The sequence below is a fragment of the Musca domestica genome, unplaced genomic scaffold (genome assembly GCF_030504385.1).
Source record: "Musca domestica strain aabys unplaced genomic scaffold, Musca_domestica.polishedcontigs.V.1.1 17, whole genome shotgun sequence".
Classification (NCBI taxonomy): domain Eukaryota; kingdom Metazoa; phylum Arthropoda; class Insecta; order Diptera; family Muscidae; genus Musca; species Musca domestica.
Genome location: NW_026712230.1, coordinates 6,770,725 through 6,779,363, shown reverse-complemented (window position 1 = coordinate 6,779,363; position 8,639 = coordinate 6,770,725).

The window sequence follows — 8,639 nt, the reverse complement described above, 5'->3', positions numbered from 1 at the left end:
ATATTGAAATCGGATTAGATTTGGATATAGCTCCCATACATATATTCGGCCGATTTCACATATATGATGCACAAAACACGATACATATGTCCGAGTTCAATGGAATTCGGCATGAGTGCCCAAATTTGGTAAGCAAATAAATTCGCCAAATTATATTTAAATCGGTTCAGATTTGGATATAGCTCCCATATATATTTTCAGCCGATTTCATGTATTTGATGCACCAAACACGATATGTATGTTCGATTCCAATGAATTTTGGAATGTGTGACGGAATTTTGATCAGAAAATAAATTTGTCAAATTATATTGAAATCGGTTCAGATTTGGATATAGCTTCCATATATATTTTCAGCCGATTTCACATATTTGATGCACAAAACACGATACGTATGTCCGATGTCAATGAAAGTCGGCATGAGTGACTAAATTTGGTACAAAAATAAATGTGTCAAATTATATTGAATTCGGTTCAGATTTGGATATAGCTCCCATATATATTTTCGGTCGATTTCACATATTTGATGCATCCAACGCAATATGTATGTCAAATTCCAAAGAAATTCAGACAGAGAGACGAAATCTGGTATCCAAAAAAAAAAAAAACTTGCAATATTATATTGAAATCTCTTGAGGTTTGAATATGGCTACCATACATATATATTTCGGCCGATTTTATGTATGTTTTGCACCAAATATGATATATATATATAAGCCGATTCCAATGATATTCAGAATGTGTGGCGGAATTTGGTTACAATAATAATTTCACGTATTTGACGCACCAATTTGAATGAAATATGGAAAGTGTGACGGAATTTGGTGTTATAGTAATTTTTGTCAAATTATATTGAAATCGGTTCGGATTGGGATATGATTTTATTAAGAAGCATTGACCTACAACGCCTTTTCAATGGTATTCTCTAATTGCAACAGAAATTCCACTCAACTTCTAAAGATGGAAGTTTTCTGCATGCTTGACATTTGCTATGAAATTAATAAATCCGAAAGATAAACCCTTCGTATATGCGGACAAAATTTGGCATGTTCCTGCTTTTCTCATGGTCAGCTGTTCCTGTCATGTTCACGCGTTGGTAGACCGAGCTATTTGGTACAAAAGGTACACAATTTCAATATTTTTATCTGTCATAAATTGCGAAACAACTCAGCGATTCTTTACAACTTGCTATATATAAATATATGTCTCTCAACCAGAATTCTGAGATGAACATGGAATTTAAGGTTTCCCACAAATTGATTATAAATGTTCTATTTTCTTATATATTTATAATAATACTTTTATTATATTTATTTAGGTCCGATATGAAATGGACAATATTGACCCATTCTTTCAAAACCCACTTCATACATTGTCAAGAGTTTGAAAATTCATAACAGAAGTCAAAAATAATCGAACATTGGCTGAGGGTATACATCTGTCGACAAAACCGACCGATACTTTTTTATTTGTTTAGAAAATACTCATGTTTTCGTCAGTCCTAGGTTAGATGCGAAAATGGGCAATGAAGGTACACCCCCTCAAGCACCTCCCCCATAATGGGTCAACATTTTGAATAATTAGAATTCTTATAAAATTTGAAATAATAGTCGGATTTGTCTTCAATTTTTGCTCATCCTAATATTCTTGCCAAACAAATATTTGGTATGAAAATATAATATATCGGCACACTACGTTTGGTACCTCTCCCATATCGGGTCAACATTTTGAATAACCATGAAGCTCATAAAACGCGGAATGATTATCCGCTTCTTTCAAGCTCAACAGATCCCAATATTTCCATCAATACAAGATCCGTGGCGAAGATGATATGCAGGGTAAGATAAAAAATGCAAAAAAGTCAAATGCCAAAATTTTTACATTTTTTTAATTCTATTGAATGAAAGCAAAAAATGTGGGAAAAAGCATCAAATTTTAGAATTAGTTTAGATTTATGGGTTAATATTCGACATTATTTCTGATGCCACGGCCGATTAATACGAGCGGAGAGCGACCATCTGCTGTTATGGCGGCCCACACCATCACCTTGGCCGGCGATTGAGTTCTGGTGGCCAATCGAAGGTGCACATTTTCAGCTGACCTCTTTTGTAAGTAAACACGATCATTTTGCTTGTTTAAAAACTGCTGGACAACGAATGTTTTCTCATCGGAGAAAACAATATTCGGCAGTTCAACTCTTTAGCTTTTTTGAGTCTATTTTCTTTATGTTGCGGTGTAAGTTCTTGCACTTTTTGGAACTTCAACGACTTTACCCCGAACTCATTTTTCAATATTTCAATATTTTCGGAGTGGAATATTGCGATATGTTGAGCTCATTGCCCATTTTTCGGCCACTGCGACGCGGTTTTCGATCAAGTCGTTTCTTTACTTTTCGAACAACTTCTGCTGATGTTGCTGTTTCCAGTATCACGGTAACGAGCGATGGTACGAGATACCAAAGGTTTATTCACATTTAAATGCTGGAGTGCTCCAACAATAGCCACTTATGGTTTTCCAACCAAATATATAAAAAAACACACTATCACGCTTGAATTCCATCACAAGCCATAAGTGCAATGTAAATATGGATTTTGTCAGTCCACTCCTTCTGGTACCAATAAAGGGTAAACATTGTGAATAACATTACATGAATAGAACATGTCACTAAAAATATTTTCTTTGCCGAATGATTCGTACACCAGGGTGCGTAAAAATTATACGTTAAAGAAATGTTTATAGCAAAAGCATGAAACTCCTAGTCAATAAGCTATGAATCTGACAAAATTCTAGTATTTGTGAATTGATTTAGTACATAATATTTTCTCGCTTTACATGTTGCAGCCCAAAAACAAATGTTTGTGCATTGTTTAATATTCCGCACTGTTTAAATGGCAAACATTAACAAATGACATTTTAAAGGAGTTTACAAATCTTTATGTGAAGTTTCTGTTCACCGCACGCAGTTTCGGCGACAGATTCTTGAAAATACTTATGTAATATCACGATTTCTTTTGGGTTGTATTTTATTTACGCTAGAAAAAAATAATACAATAAACATTAACGTTTTTTCTTATTGTTCAATAAATGTGCTTATTGTTTCTGTTAAACATACTTTGTGAACTTTGCATCATAACTACTGGAGTAAATTTACATAAATTTCGTTTTAAGCAAAAATATGATTTGTTTAATTGACAATACTTTGAATAGAATTCATAATCTGGGATTCTTTCGAACTATCAACAGTTAAAGATACACAAATTTAATAAATAGTACCTTTTTATACCCTACACCACATAATGTTAAGGGTATTATGTCTTTGCATTTGTTTGTAACACGGAGGAAGAAACGAGATGGACCCATAGTTCCTTTAAAGATCTTCATGGAATCACTTTCTGAGTTGATTTATGCATGTCAGTCCATCTATCCGTCCGTTCGTCTGTCCATGTAATCTTGTGAACAAAATGCAGGTCACATTTATTATCCGATTGAGATGAAATTTTCCAAACATCATTTGTTTGGCCCATTAGCAATAGCTCCGATCCGGTTTTGTGTTAAAGTCCTTCACATGCGTAATATGCACTCCACAACATTGATATTTGATACTGGGCATCATATATTGCTCAAAAATACCTCCGTCAAATTTTATCGAGATCGGTGCAGATTTTTATATAGCTTCGACATACATCTTCAACCGATTTTACGGATATTACTCCCCATGTATGTAATATCTTCATATCATATCAGATTTTTTTTGGCGAAACTAGGTGCAGTATATCTATAAATATTTTTATTTACTAAATAGACATAGTGGTGTAGGGTATCACATAGTCGGCCCAGCCCTATTTTTGACCTTTCCTTTCTGGTTATTATTGCTATTAGCAATTTAGATTATGATTTCTTTTAAAGAAAAATTTTGACATGTCGATAGATCTGCATGTAGCCACAATGAAAAATCTTACGGATATTGAAACAAGAACCAATAAATTTTGACGTTTTGTCTGACACCAATATTTACAACTGCATATCTTTTACAAGTTCTGATAAACCACTAGTAACGGTTCATTGGCTGCCAGATATTTGTTACTGCCATTGTAAATTTCACACATTTCAAATGATGCGGAATGCAAAGTCAAAGAGGCGTAAATATTCGAATTCTTCCAAATGCATTGTAGATCGGTTTGCAAATACATTGTGTACAAAATATTATCTAAATATTATGGGAGCTTACTTTGTTGTATGAACTATTCGGTGTGGATTGCGATTGGTGTATTTATTGAAACAATTGCGTTACTTCGTAACTTGGAATGAGTTCTTTGTTTTAATATGTATAACATATAGGGTGAGATGAAAAAACTGCAACCAACTTCAGACTGTTGTCATTTCTATTCCAGAAAAAAGTTATTCGTGATGGAATTCAAGCGTGATAGTGAGAATTCTTTATATTTAGCTGGAAACCCACAAGTGACTATCGTTAGAGCACTCCAGCATTTAAACGTGAATAAATCCTTTGTGTCTCGTACCATCGCTCATTACCGTGATACTGGTAGCGAAGCCCGACGTCAAGGAAGTGGACGGAAGAACACAGCAATATCAGCAGAAATGGTTCGAAAATTAAAGATAAGAATTGATCGAAACCCGCATCACAGTGGGCGAAAAATGGTTCGTGAGCTGAACATATCGCAAATATTGAAAAAAGAGCTCGGGTGAAGCCATTGAAATTCCAAAAAGTGCAAGAACTTACACAGCAACAGAAAGAAAATACACTCAAAGGAGCTAAAGAGTTGCTTCGCTTTTGTTGTCCAGCATTTTGTAAACAAACAAAATGATCGTGTTAACTAGGGAAAGAAGTCAGCTGAGAATATGAACTTTCGGTTGGCCACAACAACTCAAGCGCCGGACATGGTGGTGGTGTGGGCCGCCAAAACAGCCGATGGTCGCTCTGCGCTCGTATTAATCGACCGTGGCATCAGAATAAATGCCATATATTATCGCGAAAATATTTTGGAGGGTGTATTAAAGCCTTGGGTACGCAAACATTTTTGCCGCAGACTTGGACATTCCAAAAGGACTCAGCACCATCGCACTCAGCATGCGTCACCCAAGAATGGTCACAAAATCTCGGAATACCAATCCGTTGGACTATTGTGTCTGGCGTATTTTGGAAAACAAGGTTGGCAATAAAAAATATCAAAGTAGCGATCACCTGAAGCAAACGCTTCGCCGGAAATGGGCCAAATACCGCAGAGCAAAATTCGGACAGCGTGTGACGGTTTCATTGGCTGTCTGAAGGCCATAATTCGTGCCAAAGGTGACCAATTCGAACAAATCTAAACTTATTCTAAATTTTGATGCTATATCCGGCCATTTTGATTTCATTCAAAAAAAATGTAAAAATGATGGCGTTTGGCTTTGTTGCTGTTTTTTTTTATCTCACCCTGTATATTACCATAAACCATGAAAATCGAAAGTTAAAAGATATGCGTGATATTGCGAAGGATTTTTTTGAATAATCAAATTATGTCTGCCAATATCGTAAGGAATTCGGTAATACTTTTCCAAGGATATAACATCTACATAAACTTCTTTAAACTTTGTAAGTATTAAAATTTATCTTATGGTTTTCATTGAACTCTAGGAAGTAAAGACACTTCTTCTAATAATTTTTGTATTGTTGGTGTATTTCTTATATCGTTTTATAACAAATAAGCGATTTAAAGCGATCAATATCGATTTATCCTACACATGGAAGTCTTTCGCCATCCGAGCATATTTTTTACACACATCTTCAATATTTATAATACGTATGTATTGAAAATTCCAAGAGGCACGCACATCTGTCAATCCCATTCATCAATTCACAGTCATAAATGTCGTATTAAGTGCCTTGTTAATGATGTTCATACTTAACCTAAAAAGACCGCATGAAGACTGCACTCGAAGTTTTGTTTGAATGTCATAAAGTTGTAGTTGTCGCCCGATTAGGCCAAACAGACAAAGCTTTGTGAGTGAAACCAAAAATCCCTGGTCTCCATCTCCTCCACAACAACCACATTCATACTGACTGCAGAGCGGGCTGAAAGACTGACTGACTGAGTGGCTCATAATGTAAATGTGTCTGTGTCTCCTATTTGTTATTGAATGCGACCTATTGATGACACTTTGATGAATACTTGTTGCATTTAATGTTCTTTTATCGATTCGATCAAAAGTTAGTTGCCACAATGTGGTTGGTGTTGTTGTTGTGCCTGTTGTTTTCAGTTATTAGTGTAGTGCCTTTATGGCAGACAAGTGAATGCAACGGAAATTGTTGCATGACTTGATTTTCGCATCTATGCAATTTGGTTTGTGCAACACATCCTATGTGGAGACATTAAATGTGGAGGGACAGAAAAAAAAAACAAACAAACAAACACAAAAAATGAAGGGATGGTTAGGAACCTTTAAGGTATTTGTCAAGTAGTGAAGAAGCATACATTTGTTTCATTGTTGGTTCTTCTGAAAACAAGCTGCCATTTAGTCCATTCAAAGAGTTTTGCAACTCTTTTGGGATTCAATTGAATATTCTTCGTAAATATATCATTGGAAATCAGTTGCAATTACCTATCAATTATTGATTTACGCTCCTCTATAAGATAGGGGGTATATTAAATTTGTCATTACGTCTGCAACACTCCGACATATTTCTGAGTATCTGCAACACTTCGAAAATAGGCCATGAGACTTTTATAAATAAAAGTTTTGGGGTACAACATCCAAACTAGTTCTATTTTAAAATGCAAACATTTCTATCAAACTTAAACCTAGTTCGGAGATGAGCACACCTAATGGTACCTCCTTCAAAAAATTATGCTAGAAATTGATACGATCGGGAACGCCACCAGGTTTTCCAGGTTTTTTGGAATTGCCAAAGAGATATTATTTCGAAATTATTGCGAAAATATGAATTTATTTTTAACGGATTTGAAAAATAAATGGAATTCAATTTGGCTGGAAAACCAACGTGGCTATCTTTAGAGCACTCCAGCATTTGAATGTGAATAAATCTTTTGAGTCTCGCACCATCGCTCGTTACCGTGATACTTGTAGTGCATCCCGACGTCAAAGAAGTGGACAGATGAAAACAGCAACATCAGCAGAAATGGTTAGAAAAATAAAGAAGCTACTTGATCGAAACCCATTTGGCAAATATTGAAAAATGAACTGAAGGTAAAGCCATTGACATTCCAAAAAGTGCAAAAACTTACACGGTAACAGAAAGAAAATAGACCCCAAAGAGCTAAAGAGTTGCTTTGCTTGGCCGAAAGTGGTGAACTGCCGAATTTGGTTTGCTCCGATGAAAAAACATTCGTTGTCCAGCAGTTTGTAATCAAAGAAAATGATTGTGTTTACTTGCCAAAGAGGTCAGCTGAAAATTTGCAAATTAAAAATTATGGCGTTTGACTTTGTTGCAATTTTTTTATCTCACCCTGTATACAATACACATTTCTAAAAATGAGTGCATAGATTTTGTAGTCAAACCAAAGTTAATACTATTTTGTAATTTTCAAGTTTTTTTGGTACTCATTTCCAAATCCCCGCCAAGTATCATCCACATTGCACAAAAGGTGATCGTAATGACAAATTTTAAACTTCTAACTCAATCCCTTACCCAAAAACCATTTTTTTGGAAACACGTACTAAAAACTACTAAATGGTACTCAGTAATTGTTGGAACATGTTTTCAAAACTACATCCAAATCCCAACCCTACACTAATTTCATATTTAAGCTTTTAAGTTTTTGTGTATAGGTTCACGAAATACCAAATTTATTATCATTCAGTATCTTTCGTGCTCATAAGTACAACTTTCGAAAACTACCTTCATATCCCAATCTATATTCCAATAATAGTCTAAATTCCATATTTCAAGATTCCAGCTCTATCGGATCACTCAAATCCAAATTATACCAAATTTTGTACATTTTAGTACATATAAGCACAAATTTTCAAAACTATCTCCATATCCCAGTCCTATACTCCGAGAGTAGTGTTATTTCCAAATTTCTCTATTGGTTCATCAAATTTAGCACGGTTCTCTCAAATTTTAAATAGTACTGAATTTAAAATTTATCGAAATTGAAAAAAATTTGGTACTTTTGGTACACATTACATAAGTACACACTTCGAAATCAACCTCTGTATCCCAATCCTGCACTCTGACAGTATTCTTATTTTAAGGGAACCAACTCTTTTGGTTCACCCAAATTCAAATTGTACCATATAGCGTACATAAGTACAAATTTCCAAAATTACCTATATACTTCATTCCTTAGGATTCCAACACACCCGGTTCACCAAAATCGAAATTGTACCAATTTTAGTACCATTTAGTACACATAAGTTAACTTATTTCCAAAATTCCAGCGTTCCAGCTCTTTCGGATCACGGAAAGCGAAATTGTAATAAATTTGGTACCATTCAGTGCACATAAGTTCGAATTTCCAAAATTACCCAGATACCTCAGTCCTACAAAGCAATATTAATCTTCGTTCCAAATTTAAGCATTCCAGCTACTTCTGTTCCCCCAAATTCGTAATTGTACCACCTTTAAACCGTTTAGTACTTTTCGTATATGTGAGTACACACTCCCAAAACTACCTCCT